Raw genomic sequence first — 20769 nt, 5'->3', positions numbered from 1 at the left:
GTCTCACATTGAATAAAGATGAGAAGAATGCATAGTTAATATAACATAATTAAGCACATACACATTGAGCTTGGCTTTTTGGGTAAAAAAGTGTTTGTATATGTTATATTAATTGTTCAAGGAAACTCCCCAAAGTGTTTATCTCCCCAAAAGTGGCATCACAACTTATGATGTTGTGGGCCAAAGGTAGCAAAGTTATCGAGATTCCTTTCGCAGTTGGAGTAGGAATGAGGTGTGTGTACTTGAAACTCTTTTGCAAATGGAGCAAGACAGGTTCCTTTTGCAGTTGGAGCAGAGACAGTATATTGCACCAAACAAGCCCATAAAAAGCTCACACAAACGATCTAGGAAAAAAGGCCCAACAAAGGAATATTATTGCCAATGGTGCTAGACAATGATTTTGCAGTTGAAGCAGGGATAGTATATTGCACCAAACAAGCCCATAAAAAGCTCACACAAACAATCTTTAAAAAAAGGCCCAACAAAGGAATATTATTGCCAATGGTGCTAGACAACGATAAGGTGCAAGGTCCCCTTGAAGGATAAAAGACGTGTGGGGTGTTGACACATAGAGGCTCATGGATGATGCACTAGTGAAGGAAAAAACTCATTAGGCAAGGGGGAACGAATAGGACTTATTCATAACCCATGGAGAGGTCTTGAAACCCACAGAGAGACAGAGACTCACGTGAGTAGGAGATTGTTGGATGTACACGTGTGAGCAAAGTCATCTATTGAATAAATATGAGAAGAATATGTAGTTAATATAACATAATTGAGCACATACCCATTGGGCTTAGGCTTTTTGGGTAAAAGTGTATCTCTGTATATTATATTAATTATTCAAAGAAACTTTCCAAAGTGTTTATCTCCCCAACACCTTAGACAATTTTCCACACCATCTTGGATATAAGTTTCCTGATGTGTTGCAATCAAAGTAAGGATGTTTTATTGATTCTTCTGATGCTGAAATTTTGGAAATGTTTTATTTATATTATCAAAATTTGATCCCTTTTTTTGTTTTTTGTTTTTTGGTTCAACTGTAAGTTTGATGTTGGTTTTATGTGTTATTGCATTTCTTTTGTGCTGAGAACATCATCTCGATCACTTTTCAAAATAGTGAATAATATTTTTAGATGATAGAATGCAAAAGAGAGTGGGATGTATAATGTATGGCAGTAATAGGATGCAAGATGCTATATAAATAAAGTATGCTTGAACTTACACTTTTATGATTCTTTTTCTTTATTGTTTGCTATTTTGTATCTCTCACAGGTGTTTTCCCTCCATTTTCAACTGTGGCATGGCAGTTAGAAAAGTCATGCAAGTGATTGAGCAACGAATTTCCAACTCAAGTAGAAAACTCAAAAATTGTAAAATATTTATTATTTTTTTTCTTCTTTAATAAGAGAATATATTTTAATATTGCTAATGAGCAATAAGTGTCCGTATTATTGTATGCTTGTAGCAAAAAAATCTTTATAAGGCTCATGAGTAGCAATACCAATATAAAATTAGAGTGTACTTGAAACCCTTTGAAAGGAACCACGGATTTGAGGGAATTTTAATTTCAGGTGAATGCGATTTATTTTATTTTACCCAATTGATTTTTAATTGCTCATGTTTCCTTACAGGTTGTTATGGAACAATTTAACAATTTATATTCAAAGATAATGAAAAAAATTTCTTTTGTTAATCCTTGATTTTGATGGTTGTCTTATACCAAGAGCAATCCAAAGAGTTTCATATGACATCCACATTTATGTGTTTTGTATCTTATGTTCTCTAATACATATTAGATATTTTTAAATTTTTAGTGATACATGTTTCTTTCCTTTATGAGTGTTTTTAAGTTGAACCACATACATTTTATATATAAAAAAAAAATACAAAAAACTTAAGATATGTTTGGTAACTGTTTTTTTTTTCCCCTTATTTTCTGTTTTCAAAAACAATTTTTTATTTTTGAGACTAAAAAACTTATTTGGCAATCTAAAATGGATAGAAAACAAAAATTGTTCTCAAAATTAAATTTGTAAAGAAAAATGAAAACATGCAAAAGATTGTTTTCAATTTCTAATTTTTAAAAGTCAATGAAAAAATGCATTTAATTTAATGAATCTATCTTATTTAACGAGTTAGCATTAGAGTTCGAATCTTAGTAACAACATATTTCAGTATTTTCTATTTTTTTTCTTCAAAAAACTATCTTTTTAATTTCAATTAACCAAACATGTTTTTAATTTTAAAAATATAAGAAAATTGTTTTTTCTTTTATATTCCTAAAAACAAGTTTTTGAAAATTAAAAACAAGTTTTTGAAAATAGAGAACAAAATCTGTTACCAAACATAACCTTACATTCTTACTCCTAGAGTTATATAATGAAATCAAGAATATTGAAAGCTTTGTTGAGATCTCTTATGATAAAAAGTTTCTTATCCATATAAGAGCAATAAGATTTGACGTACTTGGAGAATTACGAAAGAAGTTCAACATGGTCTTCGCTGGTGATCCACCTGAAGAAAATCAATGAGCATGTAATTTCAAGTTTTGTAAAATAGAAGGGACTATTTTTGGAACTATATTAAAGGATCAATGAGGTATATAAAGCAAGACAAACCAATACTAACATTATGATGTATCTATTTAACATTATGATTACTGCTTTTCAAAGCACATTTATAAATTGGGCAAATTACAATTATCCACCTATGGTTTGGTCCGAATTTAAGTTACTTACCTGTAATTTAAAATTTGATATTTTACTCATTTGAGCTATGCTCCGTTAGGCTTTTGTAACCTAGCTCTCCATTTTCTGATAAAAAAACACATTTAAACACAAAAAATAACATAAAATGGATCAAAAAATAGGGTTTAAATACCAGCACTTCAAACAAATACAAATTAAATATCAGCACTTCTCTCAATAAACGTTCTAATAGAAAACACAAAGCCTTTTGTGACAAGCCCATCAAAATGAAGCAAACTTTTGGTGTTAGCCTAAAAGAGAAACCAAAAAATATAAATAAAATTGAAAACATAGCATGAATCTTGGCTGGGTTTTTGAGAGAGGGAGAGAACTTGAACTTCAATGAAGACATGACAAGGCACTAGGGACAAGATGATATCTGGGTAAGATGATTACAATGAAGAAGTCAATATATTTTCTACACTTTTGGCTGATTTGATTAGAATTAGGATTCGGAAATAGTGATCTTGATTGCTGGGGGTATGGAGTCCTTTCCGGAGGAGTATTTAATCTTAATGTCCACAACTCTTACCCATCTTCTCATCTTAGGATTTGGAAATTTGAGAACGTTGGATACACCTTACCTCTACATTGCTCACATTCCCTTCATAGATATCAATGAAGAAATCAATCAATATCTCAAGCCAAAAGGGTAGACAAGATCCAACCCATATGATATTTGGGTAAGATGATATAGTGTGAAAATTTTTCATTAAATCCTAACCTTTGGATTTGTTTTATGTTATGTTTTTGTATTAAAATGTGTTTTTTTAACTGAAAATGGAAAGGTGGGTTAACAAAGTCTAATGGAGCATAGTTTCAAGTGGGTAAAGTGCCAAATTTCAAATCACATGTAGACAACTTAAATTCGGGCCAAGCCACAGGTGAGAAAGTTGTAATTAGCCCTTATATATTTAAAATATAGAATAACGTTGGTTTGTGATATATTGTGTGTCCTATTATAATCTTTGTACTTCTTTCTTATATAGTTAAATTCATATCTAAAAGTTAGGCCATTTTGGATATACACCATTGTAAATTTCTTTAAAAAATATTCTCCCCTTTTCACATGTGTGTGTGTTAAAAATACTTAATATTCTCAAAATATATATATATATATATATATATATCTCATTTAATGCTCCAATTTCTAAGCACTTCAACAATCAAATTACTATATTTTTTGTTTGTGTTATAAATAAATTCTAATTATAACCTTAATTGCTAATCTTTATATTGGCTAACACATGCCTTGCACGTGCAGCCCAAACTAGTAAGAAATAAATGCTCTATTTGTTTTGAAATAAAGTACTTTCCAAAAAATGTTTTCCAATTTTCAGGTGTTTGTTTGCAAATAAAATATAGTCAAACTTGTAAAATATTTTCATTTAACCGTAAAATCCTTTATAAAAAGTTGTAAAATTTTTTACATTTGAAAATTTGGTAAAACATTTTCCAAAAACACACAATGGCTTCCTCTCTCCCAACTGATGGCTAGGCCAATGGTCCAGTGGTCAGAAACATTGCTTTGATGATCCAGTGTCTGGAGACTCTGCTTCGGTGACCTATGTCGATGGTCAAGTGGTCGTAGATGCCTAACTGGCGATCGGTGTCGGCAGTTTGATGGCCAGAAACGCTGCATTGGCAACTGGTGTTAGTGGTCCGATCACCAAAAACACTACTCTAACAATAATCGTCAACAGTTCGGTTGCCAAAGCCACTACTGTAACTACCGGTTTCAATGGTTCAATCATTAGACCTTTAGCACCATCGACTTCAGTGGTTGAGCCATAAGTTTTTATAGTTTGTTGTAAAATTTTACTTATCATACAAAACACCAAAAAATATTATACTTCAAAATAGACACAATAAAAAGAAAGAAGAAAAGATGAGAATTCCATCTTTCCCCTGTTTGGTTTGTAAAGGGGAGAGACAGGCCTGTAAAAGGGGGAAAGAAAAAGGCTTGTTAAGAATACTGTTAAGTTCTAAAGATTTAGGATTAAATATTTAGAATCGTATTTTATTTGTGTTGGGAAACCAAGAACAAAACATGTCTAGTCTATGTGTTAGACAATGCTTAAAGGTGTAGGTTTCAAGCTTCAAGTTCGAGTTGACTGCAGAAAAGGGAAGTCATATTTTGCCAAGCTCGATTGATCTAGAATTAGGCTCGACTGATCGAGAATTGCAAAAATCAGATTCTGCTAAATTTTTAAAGAAGATGCAAGCCCGCGAAAACGTTTAGAATTTCATTCTAACTTGTCCACATATAAAAGGGAAATTCTACCTATGTTTTTTGGATTCTTTGGAAGATTTGTGTGTTATTTTTTGTGAGATTTGAGAAGTTTTGTACCTTCTAACTACATAAGAATCTACCAAAGTAAGATCTACAATCAAGCGATGGTAGAACCTAGTTTTTGCTACAAGATCATTACCGATAGTGATCTGAAACCTTTGAATGGAATCTCAAAGTCACAAGTGTGAGTGCTTGTATTGCTGTAAATCCAAAGAGAGAAGGACTCCGTGGATTTGGAGTTTGTACGTGGTTATGTCAGTAAGTTACTACATGAGTTGGCAATAGATTTAAGGTTAAATCTGATTGTAAAAATTTCGATTCTCTTATAGTAGATTTGCTTTACCTTAAGAATAGCTAAGTCAAATCCTCCCCAGATTTTTACTTTAAAACGATTTGTTTCATCGGTTTTCCTGAGTTATCATATCGTAGTGTTATTTACTTTTCCCCTATTGTGCATGATATGATATATGCTTATTTAACCTAGATCTGAATAATAAACCTAATAATCAACTTAATTAATTAATTAGGTTAAACAATTTGATTCAAAGGGTTTAAACGAATAAACAAATTTATTTTTCATTTTTCTTAACCAAGCCTTTCTCTTCACCCCATTTCCATCCAATTTGGGCAGACACCAAAATGGTGGCCCCCACAGAAATTGAGGCCTTGTTTGGTAACAATGTTTAAATAATGAAAATTGTTGTTTAAATACCACAATACGTATTTTCACATATTTTTTTACCCACACGTATTTCCACAAAAGTTAAACAACATTACAAGAAATCTCTTACCAAACAGGCCCTGAATGATTGAATCACTACATCTCTTCCTTTTTCTTTTCCCTTGTTTCAACCAAATGATGGAAATCAACTCTTTTGAAAGAATCTGATGCCCCCACACTAAAAGCATTAGCATCCAAGGATACAAAAAAAAAAAAAAAAAACTATTTTGCATCTTCAAACACTACTTTATCTATCTTACCAACCTATTTTACAATTCACCCTACATCCCAGTTTTTTATTTTTACATACAACCTAATAAAATAATATAAACTACTTAATAAAATAATAAAAAGTATTATTCTCTCTTTTTCCCATTCACTTTTTCTCTTCACATACAACCACATATTAAAATAATTTATACTTTTTTACAACTTATGAATAGTAAGGTTGCATATAATATAGTGAGTTTTGAGTAGTTTAGATTGTAAAATAGTAACTGGAGAGTGTTTGCACCCCAATGCTAGTACTCTAATGACAAATTTTTGCCCTTTCATAACGCAATTGGGGTTAGTTGGGAAAAGCTGTCACCCCTAAAGTCTAATACATAAAATATATAAAAGCAGAATACATAGAAAGTGGATTTGGGAGGTCCCACCGCATCTTCTCCTTTTTCTTTTCTCTTGTTTCAATTAAACGTTGGAAATCAATTCTTTTGAAAGAATTTGATGCCTCGCACTAAGGGTCTGCTTGGTTAAGAGAATAGAAAAGTGGGAGGATGGAAAAATGAGAGGATAGAAAAGATTTAGTTTTCCTTCATTTGTGTTTGGTTTGAGGGATGGAAAAGTGGGAGGATAAGAAAGTTGGCCATTGGATGGAGAAGGGCAATTTTGTCCAACTCACTCTTCCTCCTTTTCTTTCCCATTTTCTCTCTATTTTGGAGAGATTGAATTGTGGTAGGCCTAGAGAGAAAATAGCTGGGCCCCCACCACTTTTCTCTCCCCCTCTCCCTCTCAACTAAACACCTTTCCCACTCATTTTCTCTCATATTTTCCATTTTTTTTTTCCATCCTCTCTAAAACCTACCCAACCAAACATACCATAAATGACAACCTTTTGCCCTTTCATAACGCAATTGGGGTTAGTTGGGATAAGCTGTCACCCACCAAAGTCTAATACATAAAATATATAGAAGCAGAATACATAGAAAGTGGATTGGGACCCACTGTTATAGCAATCGCACCGGTCCCTGAAAATTTTTTCTTTCAAAACGGTATTTTTTCGTAACATTTCATTAAAATATTATTATTTTTTTTCAATTTTTTTTATTATTAGCTTAAATCATGTCTCTCTCTCTCTCTCTCTTCCTTGCCAAAGACCACAACCCAAAACTGCAAACATACCACCCCATCAACTGAAAACCGCCCCCATCAACTGAAATTTCCGGCAAGCTTGAAGCCAATAGGCAGGAAAAACCCAGTCAAAGCAACACCAAAACAAAACATCATAATCCAAAGTTTTCTATAAAAAAAATTAAAATTTCCTCAGATAACAAACAGAAACTAGAAACTTCTTCTCAGCAAACCCACAAACTTCTCAAATCTCAGATACCCACACCCAAATCTAACCCAAAACAGATACCCACTGCCATGGACGTTTTCTTTCAAATCAACTTTCTTCCACTCCAATATCTCAACAAAATCCCCAAAACCCAGCTTCTCAAATATCAAAACCCAACAAAAATTTCAACTTCCTCGTTTTTTATAGCTTCTCAACTATCAAAAACCAACCTCTGCTTTTCTAGCAAACCCAAAAGCCAACAAATTTTCCAACAAATCTTACCCAAAACCTGCGATTTGAGACAACACCATGAGAAAGAGGGAAATCGGTGAGAGAGAGAGACTGAGATCGCCAGAAGAAAAAATCACAGCTGCGATGGGGGTGGCGAGTGACGGCACCACCATTTTACATTTTTTCTTTATATACTCATGCTAGTATTAAGGCGACGGCTAAGAACCAATTTTATGTCAGATCATTTTATTTTTGGTTAGATTTTTGGCCAATTTTCTAAGATATAAAACCAATAAAATTAAAATTTTAAGTTTCATTTATTGCTTCGACCATATTTTTTTAATATAGTTTATTTAACTGAAAATTAAAAATATAATAAAATAATTTTTAAATATATGTATAATATTGTAAGACTTATTTTTAATAAAAAAATTGCTAAATAAAAATGCTTATAAATTCCATAAACAGTATACAAAACCCGGTGAAAACTAAAAACAATCACAAAAACGTGCTTTTCCCCGCCCCCAAAAAAAAAAAAAAAAAAATGAAACGCCAACAACATCCGCATACTTAATTAATTTATACTGTGCTAAAAAATTTAATTTATACTAATTTTTTATTAAATAGACCATATAATAAATGTCCCTACGGTCAATTTATACCAATTTTTTTCTAAATGTACCGTATGATAAATATCCTTAACGGACACCTTATCTGGCCGTTAACATTTCCAAATATATTATTTCATTTTATTCTTCTCTTGTTTTTTCTGTTGTCATTGACAGATCTCCCTCCCAATTTTTTCTGGGCCCTACCATGAGCCTGGACTGTGGAGGAAGGAAAACTAGGAAAATGAAAAGAGTTTCAAACTTTGAATTGATCTGGCATTCGTTTGGATGAGGTGTCTGCGTTTATAAATTTGTATTTTTTGATTTTTCTTTTCACGCATTTCAAGGAGTAATACAGTTACTGTTTATATACTGTTTATAATCAGTAACTGTAAATATTAACTTTTTCACGGTGAATAGTATATTCATGCACTATTTACAGACCCACAAATTTCACTTTTCAATAATTTTTTTATTAAAATAAGATCTTACGTCACTATTTACATATTTAAAAATTATTTTGTTACAGTGTTTTCAATTTTAGTAAAAATAAACTCAATCCAAATAGACCCTTGGTCATAATTCACAATGTAAATTAATAAAAAAAAAAATCTATTTTACATCTTCAAACATTACTTTATTTATTTTATCAACTCAATTAACAATACATTTAATCTTTCAAAAAAAAATTTTACGTAAAAACTCAGTCAAATAACATAAACTACAATCAAATAATTTAAAATTTTTTTTTTTCCCTTCCATCTTTCTTTCTTTTTTGTCTCTCTCCAATAATTATGTTCTAGCTCCAATCCTTTTTTCGGTTTTTTGACCGGTTCAATTTTTAAAATCATTTTTACAACCATAAATAGTATATCTAAGAAATTACTATTTATAGTTTTTAAAAAAATATATAACAATACATATCCGAATAAAAAAACATTTAGAGCATTGGTTGGCAAAATAGCACCCGAGGATTCTTACGGTCCAATGCTAATGCTCTAAAAGTAACTAAGAAAATAAAAAGAGTTTTAAACTTTGAATTGATCTGACGTTAAGTAAACGAAAGTAGGATAGCGGTTTGATATGTTAGTGTCTTGTCTTTTCTATTTTTTATTATAAAAGTTAGTGTCTTGTCTTCGTCATTCTGACATTGGTTTTAGTTTTAGTATTTTTAATTGTATTAAATAAAAGAGCTAAAAGTAAAATTTAAGTGAAACTCAAATCTTTTTGGGAGGACTATAAATAAAACTAAAATAGAATGAAAATAATACAATAAAATTTATAAATAATATCAAAAAAATAAATAGAATCTATAAATAATAAAAAAAACTATCATTTTTACCTAGTGTATGTTTGGATCCACTGAGAAGTTGCTGCATTTACGTTTACGTTTCAGCTTTGTTTTTTTTTTTTTTTTTTTGTTTTACTTTAAAGCACTACTGTTCATCACTGTTATGAACAGTAACCACAACTTTTAACTGTGAATCATATATATACTGTTCACAAACCCATAAATTACACAAATTACACTTTTCAACAACTTTTTCATTAAAAATAGGTCTCATGGTACTATTTACATATTTAAAAATTATTTTGTTACAGTATTTTCAATTTTCAGCAAAATAAATTCTATCCAAACACACCCCTAATGCCAAATGAATCTCAAACTATTAAGCTATTATTTATAAAAATATTAATATAAAACTTAAATAGCAAACTATTAGTATAAAAAAAAAATAGCAAACTATTCCTTCTCAAAAAAAAAAAAAAAAAGCAAACTATTCTTTGTCAATAAGCAATAACAAATAGATAAAAGAAAAACTATTATGCTATTACTTTCCTGCTCTAATAGATAAAAAAATAACAAATAAGAAAAAGAATAACAGAGAAAGACCAAAAAAAAAAAAAAAAGACTGAACGATACCTAGCACGTTGAAGAGGGGAGAAAACATCCGAGCCCAGGACTTCCGCCTAGATAGCATCATGTCTTCCGCCGAAGTAGAGGAAAATCTTCCGCCTAGGTAGTGGATGTCTTCTAACCATATTAAAATTTAGCTAATTAGACGGCATGAGTTACATAATCCTCACGTTCGTTTCCTCAATAAGAAACTTAAAAAAATCCTTACGTTCTTAGGTGACTCCGTCGAAGACATCACCAGTCCAGTTTGAGTGATTAGTCATACCGTAGCTGCAACAGCCAAAAACAAATCCTCCACTCGACAGTTAGGCCACCTCCGCCCCTGCCGCGTCAAACTATCTCCGGTGTGGACGTGTGGTTTTGACAGAAGTTCAAAATTTTTTTTTTTTTTTGAGAAAAACGGAAGAATTTTATTAGAAAATTGAGAAACCAAATTCAAGGGAACGCAAGATCCAGTAGAGAGCACACAGGGTATTTGGGATAAATGAAGAGAGTGGTGTGACAGAGAGAGGGAGAAGAGCGACAGAAGGCTGAAGTCAAGAAAGTAGAGAGAGTTTTGACGGAGAGGAGTGAAATAAGTAGGGCAGGGTAGAAAGTGGAAACATTCACATTGTAGCATCTAAGGAATCTTATAAATATAATAATATTTTAATACTACTTTAATTAAAATATCTTCTCCCTCATCATTCATGTTTTCTTCTCACCAAACTTTCTCTCACTCTCTTTTCTTCTTTCTTGCGATATTTTTAATTAATAAAGTGGTAGAAAATATAAATCTTTTTAATGTTGAGTGAATTATAAACTGAGTTAAAATAAATAAAGTAGGTTTTTAAGATTTTAAATGTTAAATTTTTTGAAATCCTTAATAAGAATGCTCTTAAGAACAAATTAGTTTTGATATAAAATAAAGCATTCTTATCAAGAGTGTTAGAGCATTCTTATCAAAAGTGTTAAGAGCATTCACATCTTATAATGTTACTCTATCTTATTTTACCATCCTACGAGCATCTATATCAGTAGATGCAAAATTTTTGTAAATTTACACATTTAAAACTTACTTTTTCTATTTTACACTATCATTTTTACAAAGCACTCACATCAGTCTGTTTATTATACACGTCAATTTATTTAAATAATTATTTTTATTATTATTTTATTATATACCTCTTTGTTAATATCTATATCTCCCGTATCTCAAATCTCTACCCCTCTCTCATCCTAAACCCCCTGCCTCCACACACGCACACACCGTCACAAAGCCAAACCTCCATGGCTAGAGCTCCATAGCCATGGTTGAACATCACACAACCATCACAAAGGTAGAAACCCACATAAATTAAACCCCTGCTCTTTCTAGTTCTCTAAACTCGAATCCCACCTAGCCTAGACAACCATGGCCAAACACTATGGGTTCAGCCAATCAACCACCACAAGCGCCGATTTGGAAGTGTGTGTATTAGAGGAAGAATCAGATGATGAGGGCGTTGGTTTTGCAGGCAGAGAAGAGAGAGAAAAAAAAGGAGCAAAATTGGAAATTATTAAAATAATGTATAGAAAAACTACAGTAACCGTGTATATATGCACGGTTACTGTAGCTCTTGTATAATTATGCACAATTTTACACCCACTGATGTGAGTGTTTTTTGGATTAAAATGTGTACAAAGAGCTGCTTTTTGTATTTTGCAAGATTATCCATGGACTAATGTGGATGCTCTAAAAAACTACTTTATTAATTATACCATACTATTTTACAACACTTCCAACATCAAACTTTTATTTTCCTATTCTACTCATTAAAATAATATTTCTACATAATAAAATAATATATCCCAAAATCACCATCAAATACAATACAGCACATTATTTATTCTCTCTCATTATTTTTGTTCAAGAAAGACCACAAATTTATTGAAACCATCATCACCATAAGCCCACCATCGCTGCATTACACACACTTGACACCACTACCACTAGCAACCCATAATCTACCATCAACACCCAAAAAAAAAAAAAAAAAAAGCAACCCACAGTCCCCATAACCCACGGCGGCAAACCCAGACCCACGGCAAACCCAAACCCACACCCATGACAGCAAACCTAGAGCCATACCAGTAAACCCACCCCTTCACCACCCACGGCAACCCCCACCCCCACAGCTCCACCATCATCAATCACCACACCACCACCACACCATCACCACACCATCACCACACCACCACCAAACCAACCAATCTGAATCCAAACCAACCAGTCATGACCCACCCGATCTCCACAAACCTAGATGCAAGCCACAACAACCACAAAAAAATCCCCATTGAAACCCACCTCGCCGATCTCCACCTTAACCGCGCCACCATGTCGATCTCCACCTCGAGATGCTGCCACACCACCACCATCGATCACCAACCTAGACCACGCCTACCTTTGCTGCTACCACCACTAGATGAGGGTTTTAGGTTTGAGGAGAGCAGAGAACAGAACAAGACCACGTCAAGAAGGAATGTAAAGAAAAATGAGAGAGAGAGAGAGAGAGAGAGAGAGAGAGAGAGAGAGAGAAGTAATACATATGAGAGAATAAAATATTATTTAAACTTACATATTTGCAAATCCAGATGTGAGAGGTTTTTGAGGGAAAAATGTTATTTTTTAGCATTTTTAACACAAATTATAAAAACATACCTACAATAAAGATGCTAAATGCTAAATATTTTAGCATTCAACTACAGTGAGCTGTTATTGATAATAGCTCACTGTAGCTGGATTGTAAAAAAAAAAAAAAAAAATCTCACCAACTCTCTTTTTTCTCACTTCTCTCTTCTCTTTCTTCTCTCACTTCTCACTTCTCTCTTCTCTCTTCTCTCTCCCATGCCTTTGTTTGTTCTTGGTGGTTCGGCAATTGTGGTTTGCCGATGGTTGTGGTCTAGCGATTGTGGTCCATCGTGGGTTGGGGTTGTGGTCCAATGGTCAGGGGTCGTGGGTCCGATGGTCATGGTATGGTGTTTTTAATGGTTTTGAATTTTTTTTTTCTGCTTTTGTTTGTGGGTGTGGGTGGATCTGGTTGGTGGTGGCGATGGTGGGTGGATGTGGTGGTTATGGTATGGGTGGATGTGGATGTGGTGAGTGTGGTGGGTGAATGTGGAGTTTTTTTTATTATTTTATTAATTTATTTATTTATTTTTATGTTAGTTGTGGCATGGGTGGTAGGTTTGTGGTGGTTGTGGTATGGGTGGTGGGTTTTTGGTAGGTAGTTGGGTGGTGGGTTTTGTGGTGACTGTTGGTATTGTGGTGGCTAGCAGTGCTGAGAATAATTGGGTTGAGAAAGAGAGAGACAGAGGAGAGAGAGACAGGGAGAGAGAGGAAGAATAAAAAATAATAAAGAAAGAATATTTAAATGAAGTGTTAAAAAAAATAGAATTTTTGATGTAAGGTATTTTGTAAAATGATGTGTTATATGTTATAAAGTTGGTTTTTCAGATGCTAAATGCTAAAAATAGCATTTTAGCATTTATAACCACAAAAACATACTCCATCAAAGATGCATATGCTAAAAAATTTAACACTTTGCTATAGTGGGCTCTCATTTTTTAGAGCACACTATAGCAAGATGTTATAATTTTTAAATATTTTTAATTCTCTCTTTCCTCAGACTCAGACTCACTCTCACTCTCATTCTCTCATTCTCTTTCTCAGACTTTCCCTCTTGCTCTTTGTCCTCTTTCTTACTCTCCCTCTCTCTTGTGGGCTAATTGGTTCTTGGGTCATAGTGCGGTGGTTTGTTGGTCCAATTTGGGTGGTTGGGTAGTGGGTCGTGGGTCGATGGTTGTGTGTTTGATGGGGTAGTGGGTCGTGGGTCCAATGGGTTTGTGGGTTTGATTAGGTTGTGGATCTAATGAGGTTGTGCGTTGATGGTAGTGGGTTGTGGGTTCGATGGGGTCATGTGTCGATGGTCGTAGGTTTGATAGGGTTGTGGGTCTGATGGGGTTGTTTGTCGTTGCAGGTGGATCTAGTTGGTGGGGGCGATGGTGGAGGTTTTGATTTTGTTTTTTTTTTTTTTTTTGGTTGTGGTTTGTGGTGGTGGTGTTTTTCTACTATGGTTTATGGTAATGGTGGGTGGATGTGGATGGTGGTTGAGGATGAAGGGTTTTTTTTTTTGCTGTGATTTGTGGTGGTGGTGGGTGGATGTGGCTGATGGTTAAGGGAGAGAGAGAGAGTGATGCAGCGTTGGCGTGTAAAAGCAGAATCTGTAACACACAATTGTTACAACTTTTCCACGAAACCTAAGTTCCACAAGAACACTAGGCTAGTAGGCAAAATAATAGAGAAAACATCTCTAAAAAACTTTTATTAATCAACACTTAACATCAATAATCAACCCCTCTATAAAGAGTATTTATAAGAATAGAATTTCTCCTCCTCCTTTTAAGAAAAGAAATAAAAACCTACTTTTACTTGAGAAAGGAAAAAAAATTTAACTAGGAAAAGAAAAATAATTAAAATCCTAATTCAACTAGAAAAAAGAAAACAACATAAAATATTAAAATATTTTATTCTTCCTTAAGCAATCTGCATCATTCTCTCGGGGTTAGGGAAAACTTGTCCTCGAGTTTTGTAGCAATCTTCCACGATTAATTGGAATCCCGAATAATCCTCTCCATCCTATTCTTCTATGCAAGACAAGACAAATCAATATGCTACTTATCAATCTTTTCTCACTCATAATAAATCTTGATGTACGGATTTTTATTCTTGACCTCTTTTGCCACGGCAGGATATATGAAGCAAGTACTAAAAAAATATCCATGCACACATCCAAAAACTTCATATTTCCTCCTTCATAAAGATTACTTAAAATCACTTGTTCACGCCTCTTGTTGATCTCTATCAATTCTTGTTCAATAAAATCCTCCCAAAAGGGATCAATAACCTTTTGTTTCTGAATGTCGAAAGTCTCATCAATGATGTGAGTTATGGGCTCATCTCATATGTATATGATTTTATTTTTATCAAGCTCAATATTTTCTTCTTGACTAACTCTTTCAATATATTCAATCTCCTCTTTGATATTGCAGCCCTCTTGCTCGATATCAAGATCCTCCTCCTCCTCCACAAAACATGGATTTGGATGGTAGTTTTGAGGTTGACTTCCAACGGCTAAGGCGGTGAGCTGCTTTTAAAGTGCATCAAACCACTTCTCTATTCGTTGAAAGAACGCCTCTAATTGCGCATCGCATGCAACCTCATCGCATTCATACACATCATCTTTGGCAACAGGTTTTCCCCCACGTACTCCTCTTTGCACCATAGTAGGAACCTAGCCTGGCTTTAATACCAACTAATGCAGCGTAGGCGTGTAGAAGCAGAATCTGTAACACACAATTACTACAACTCTTCCACGAAACCCAAGTTCCATAAGAACACTAAGCTAGTAGGCAAAATAATAGAGAAAACATCTCTAACAAACTTTTATTAATCAACGCATAACATCAATAATCAACCCCTCTATAAAGAGTATTTATAAGAATAGAATTTCTCCTACTCCTTTTAGGAAAAGAAATAATAAATCTACTTTTACTTGAGAAAGGAAAAACAATTTAACTAGGAAAAGAAAAACAATTAAAATCCTAATTCAACTAGAGAAAAGAAAACAATATAAAATATTAAAATATTTTATTCTTCCTTAACTAATCTGCATCAGAGAGAGAGAGAAAGAGTAAAAAATAATACAGAAAGAATATTTAAATGAAATGGTAAAAAAAAAAAAAATAGAAGTTTTGATAGTTGGGGTTTTGTAAAGTGATGTGTTAAATGCTATAAAGTTAGGTTTTTAGATACTAAACGCTAAAATTTTTAAAACTCTTGATGAGAATGCTTTAAGAACAACTTAGTTTTGATATAAGAATAGAACCCCCTTTAGTGCCCCACTTGATTGTTAAGCCCATTTGGTTTGTAGCTAAATTGGCAACTCAAATGCAAATGAACCACTGCCGGTACAATCCAGCATTTTTGAGACTTTTGTTTATTATCTCCCTATGAATGGTATAAAAAAATAAGAAGAACAACTTGGTTTTGATATAAAAATAGAAGGAGAAAGTAAGCGGATGTTATCAAAAAAAGAAAAAAAAAAAAAAAAAAGAAAAAAGGAGAAAGTAAGGGGAGAAAGTTAGGTTTGGTTGGGGAAATGGAAAGTTGGGAGGATGAAAATGTTGGAGGATAGAAAAAATTTAGTTTTTTCTTATTTGTGTTTAGTTGGAAGGGTGAAAAAGTGGAAAGATGAAAAACTTATTTGTTTGGTTGAGAAGAAAAATGAGGGAATAAAAAATGAAATTGGTATAAATTTACAATTATATTCTCATTAAATAAAAAAAATAACACATTTTTTTTAGAAAAAAAATTATGTGCATGCAAGTGGATGAAAAAGAAGAAGGAAAAAAAAAAAAAAATGCAACTGAACCATAAGGGTGACTGTGTGTTTGTTTGGAGGTAAAATAGGGTGGATGAAAAACTTTGGAGTGAAAACGAGGATAAAAAACTTTTTAGAGGGTGTTTGGTTCAGAAGGGGAGAGGAAAAAAATGTGATAGAGTCCGGGTATTTTCTCATTAGGTCAACCAAAATGTTTTCTCCCAAAATGGGGAGAAAACTGGGAAAGAGAGTGTAATTTGTTATATGAAAAAAAATGCCCCCAATTGCTTTCCTGGGCAACGCTAGTTTTTTTTTTTTTTAATAATCTTTTGCTTTCTAGGGACACTTCGGTTCTTTTTTTTTGGGCAAATGTTGACTCTCTTTTTTTGTTTTGTTTTGTTTTTCTTTTTTGGCGAACGTTGGCTCTTTCTTTTTTTTTTTTTTCCTTTCGCATTCTTGGGACATTTCCTCTCTCTCTCTCTCCCCCCCCCCTTTTTTTTGTGAGGAATGGGATTTGTTTGTTTTTGTTCCTTTTTTTTGGTTTAACTAGATGAGATTTTTTTTCTTGACCTGATTTTTATTTTTTGATAAATTTGGGTGATTTTTTTTTTCTTTTTTCTTGTTTGCCACCTTTTTTTTTTGTTTTAATTGGGCATTATTTTTTTAATATAAGTATGTGAGTAAATTTATGCAAACTTTTTTTTTCTCCATCCATCCACTTTTCCACTCTCAACTAAACAAAAAGGAGAGAAATTAAAATTTTTTCTATCCTCTCATTTTTCCATCCTTCCATCATTTTCTATCCTTACACTTTTCCACATTTCCTACCAAACGGCTGGAAGAGAAAAACGGTAGGGTAGGGAAAAGTTAGACTAGAAATAGAGACGATGGAAATTTCGCATTGTAGTTTTGTTATGTAGGGCTTGTTTGGTTGTGGTATTTAAATAACAGTTTTTGTTATTTAAACAATACAATACATATTTCCATAATACTTTTTTACCCACACATTGTGAGAGACCGGAAAACTAGGTGCTTTCAAAAAAGAGATTTTTGAGTGCTTTTTCAAGACACCTCTTTTTTTGGGTAAGTGGTGTGAAGTCGCCACTTATTTTTTATACAAAAAAAAAAAAAATTAAATACAACTTTACAGGACTAAATTGTTCCTTTATCATTGATTGAATAAAAAAGAACACATATTTGATAAGTTGAGTATTGCATGGCTTTGGGTCCTAGTTACAAACTACCAAAGATACATGGCTTTTTGTCCTAGTTACAATTTACCCAAAATAAAAATGAAGATAAAGCCTAGGTCTACCTATCCAGAGACACTAAATTCAGAGACTAGGTTACGGAATGGGAAGGTGTTAGGCACCCATTCCGCCCAGACCGAGTCTAATCTTCTAGACTCTCATAACCAATGTACCCCTTTATGCATGACATGAATGATATGTTGCACACATGAAACATTTAACCAAACTAAGTCACAAAAGTCTATTTATGAATGCATCCTCTTCTTTTGAGAAAATTAAGATTTGCCTTGTGATAAAAAAAAAAATTGATTTGGTTTATAAAAAAAATCAGATCTATTTTTTGTATATGTAAAAAAATAGTTTTTGGTAAAGAAAAGTCAGATCTGTGTTTATTAAATAAAATAAAGTCTTTTTGTTTAAAAATATCAGATCTGTTCTTGGGTACTAAAAAATTGGTTTTTGGTTTGTATGTAAAAAAATTAGATCTGCTTTGTAATAAAAAATTTAGATTTGTAGAAAACCTTAAAAAATCAGATCTGTTTTTTTTTTTTTTTTTTTTTTTTTTTTTTTTTGTGAAATAGAAAAATAAAATAATAAATTCAGAAGAGAACTACATTCCTGAAATAAACCTATGCTACTTGCATCAAACAACACAAACAAAACATTATTCATGACCTTCTTTTTATTTCAAAATCTGCTATGTTTAAAAAAAAAAAAAATCAGATCTATAGCTAAAGAAGATATAAATCTGTTTTTGTGTTAAAAAAAATCCAGATTGCATCTAAGAAAGTTACAAATCTGTTTTTGGTTTGAAAGATTCAGATTTACATCTAACGAAGATGCAAATCAGTTTTTATTTTGAAAAAATTTAGATTTACATCTAATGAAGATGCAAATCAGTTTTATGGTTTTTGAAAAATTCAGATTTACATCTAGTGAAGATACAAATTGGTTTTTGGTTTTAAAAAAAAAAAAATTCAGATTTGCATATAAAGAAGATACAAATATGTTTTTGGTTTTTTTTTTTTTTTTAAAAAAAAAATTTAGATTTGCATCTAAAGAAGATACAAATCAGTTTTTGATTTTTGAAAAATTTAGATTTGCATCTAAAGAAGATAGAAATCAATTTTTGATTTTTGAAAAATTCAAATTTACATCTAATGAAAATGCAAATCAGTTTTATGGTTTAAAAAAAATTCATGATGACAAGCAGATTATTGAAACAAAAAATGTAAACCATGACAACAAAGACATCAAAAACATGTTTCAACAAAGATATTAACAGTACATGGTATGAGCATTTGGAAATTAAACTGAAAGAATATTTACACATGCATCATCAAAGTAAAAGAAACCAAAGAAACAAAGGGTAAAGAAAAACTACCTTTTGCATGGATGTGCTCTTCTTATTGAGGGAATATTTTAGGGTTCAAAGAAATTTGTTCAATTATTTTTGAAACCTAAAATACCTTGCTTACAATAAAGAAATTCTTAGGGCTAGAGCCTCCAGAACATCTTTAACATAAGAGGGAAAATAATAGAAAGGAGTCAAAAAGAGGGGAAATCTAAGAGCGTAAAAAAGTGTGCTGAATTCTGAGATCCAACCTCTATTTATAGAGGCTGGGGTGTTTGAAAAATTAGCTAGATGATCAGAATACGAACTGGGACCCGTCCTTATGTCTAAAAAATCGAAAATCATGAGTTTTATATCGATTTGAGTGCCCTCAGGCCGAGGCTCGGATTTGTGCCAATCGGCACTTGAAAATTGCCAATCGGCACTTGGAAAGTGCCAATCAGCACTCCAAAAGTGCCCAATGGCACTTTTAGGTGCCAGACCCACTTTTGAGTTCTAGTCCATTTTAGACTCTTTTTTTGACATTTTTTTTGAGCCAGGACTTGCATTTAAACGCATTTTTAATCTATATTCTAAAAATTAAACTCTTTTCTAGATAATTTAGGTCTTTTCAGCAACAATTATCTTGTAGATAAATACTCTAAAAAGTCTTGATTATCCTCAATTTTATTGTTATCTAATTATCCCCTTTATTCCCATGCAAGCAAGCCTATTTTTGACACTCACTAACAACCAATCACAAATCATTTAATTAATTCTAATTGTTTAGCCAATCATAATTAATTTAAATTAATCATACGTGGTTGATTCTACCTAGACACAATGCATGTTGACCGTGCAAACTTGATCACGTAATATCTTCCGATTTGACGGTTCGATTTGGAAACTGGGCATACTATCGCAACTATTAGAATCTCAAGATCATTTTTATGATATGCAATGAACAAATAATTGCATGTAATGCAATCATGAATTTTGGGTACATGAATGGTCACTCTAGTCATCTTCCATGATTAAATTATGGGTGCAAAATCGAGTGTCTACAGAATACCCCTTATTGACAGAGCTTGGAAAACGAATGTCAATGTAAAAAAAAGACACTAATTTTAGCAGCCATGATTTAATTGAGGTTTAATTTTTCAAAGATTACCTAGCCCTCGAACCTAAAATCTTGGAACATAGGACTAGTGCCTTGCTCTATGATAAATGAAAATTGTGAACACTTGACCTACTTGATAGCTGATGAATTTTGAAATGGTTCTTGATAATTGAGGTGATTGAATGTGGAGGGTTGATCAAGGGGCTTTTCTACCTCGATCTGAATGGAAATTATCCAAAGGGCTTTTGGATCTGGATGAAAGGTAACCAAGGGGCTTTTCTACCATGGAACTGGAGCTGTGGCGACTAAGGGGCTTTTCTACCTTGATCTTGTTGAAAGGTAACCAAGGGGCTTTTCTACCTAGGAACCAGAATTGTGACGACAAATGGGCTTTTCTACCTCGTTATCGGAGCTGTGACGACCAAGGGGCTTTTCTACCTCAATCTTGCTGTTGCATGCAAAAAGTCAAGATTTGGGACTAGACATTAAATGATGAGGGATTTATTGTCCTATTGTTTTTGAGATGTGTGATTTCCATTTGTTCCTTCTTGATTTGGATTTTACATTTTTATCAAGAAAACTTTGA

The 20769-nt window shown here is 32.7% G+C and overlaps 1 long non-coding RNA gene across 2 annotated transcripts; it reads right to left on the bottom strand.

Annotated features, from left to right (window-relative positions):
- Positions 1-1251: 1251 nt before the first annotated feature.
- Positions 1252-10653, bottom strand: LOC115962643. 2 transcript variants are annotated; one of them, XR_004085503.1, is made up of 5 exons: positions 10288-10653; positions 10086-10196; positions 2742-2816; positions 2470-2517; positions 1252-1296 (listed from the first exon to the last, which is right to left on the bottom strand). It is a non-coding gene; the product is annotated as an uncharacterized LOC115962643 (long non-coding RNA). The 2 variants fall into 2 exon arrangements; XR_004085504.1 differs by lacking the exon at positions 2742-2816.
- Positions 10654-20769: the final 10116 nt, after the last annotated feature.

This window comes from Quercus lobata, chromosome 10 (genome assembly GCF_001633185.2).
Source record: "Quercus lobata isolate SW786 chromosome 10, ValleyOak3.0 Primary Assembly, whole genome shotgun sequence".
Taxonomy (NCBI): domain Eukaryota; kingdom Viridiplantae; phylum Streptophyta; class Magnoliopsida; order Fagales; family Fagaceae; genus Quercus; species Quercus lobata.
The sequence above is the reverse complement of the archived record's forward strand: the minus strand, read 5'-3'. Positions and strand labels throughout refer to the sequence as shown.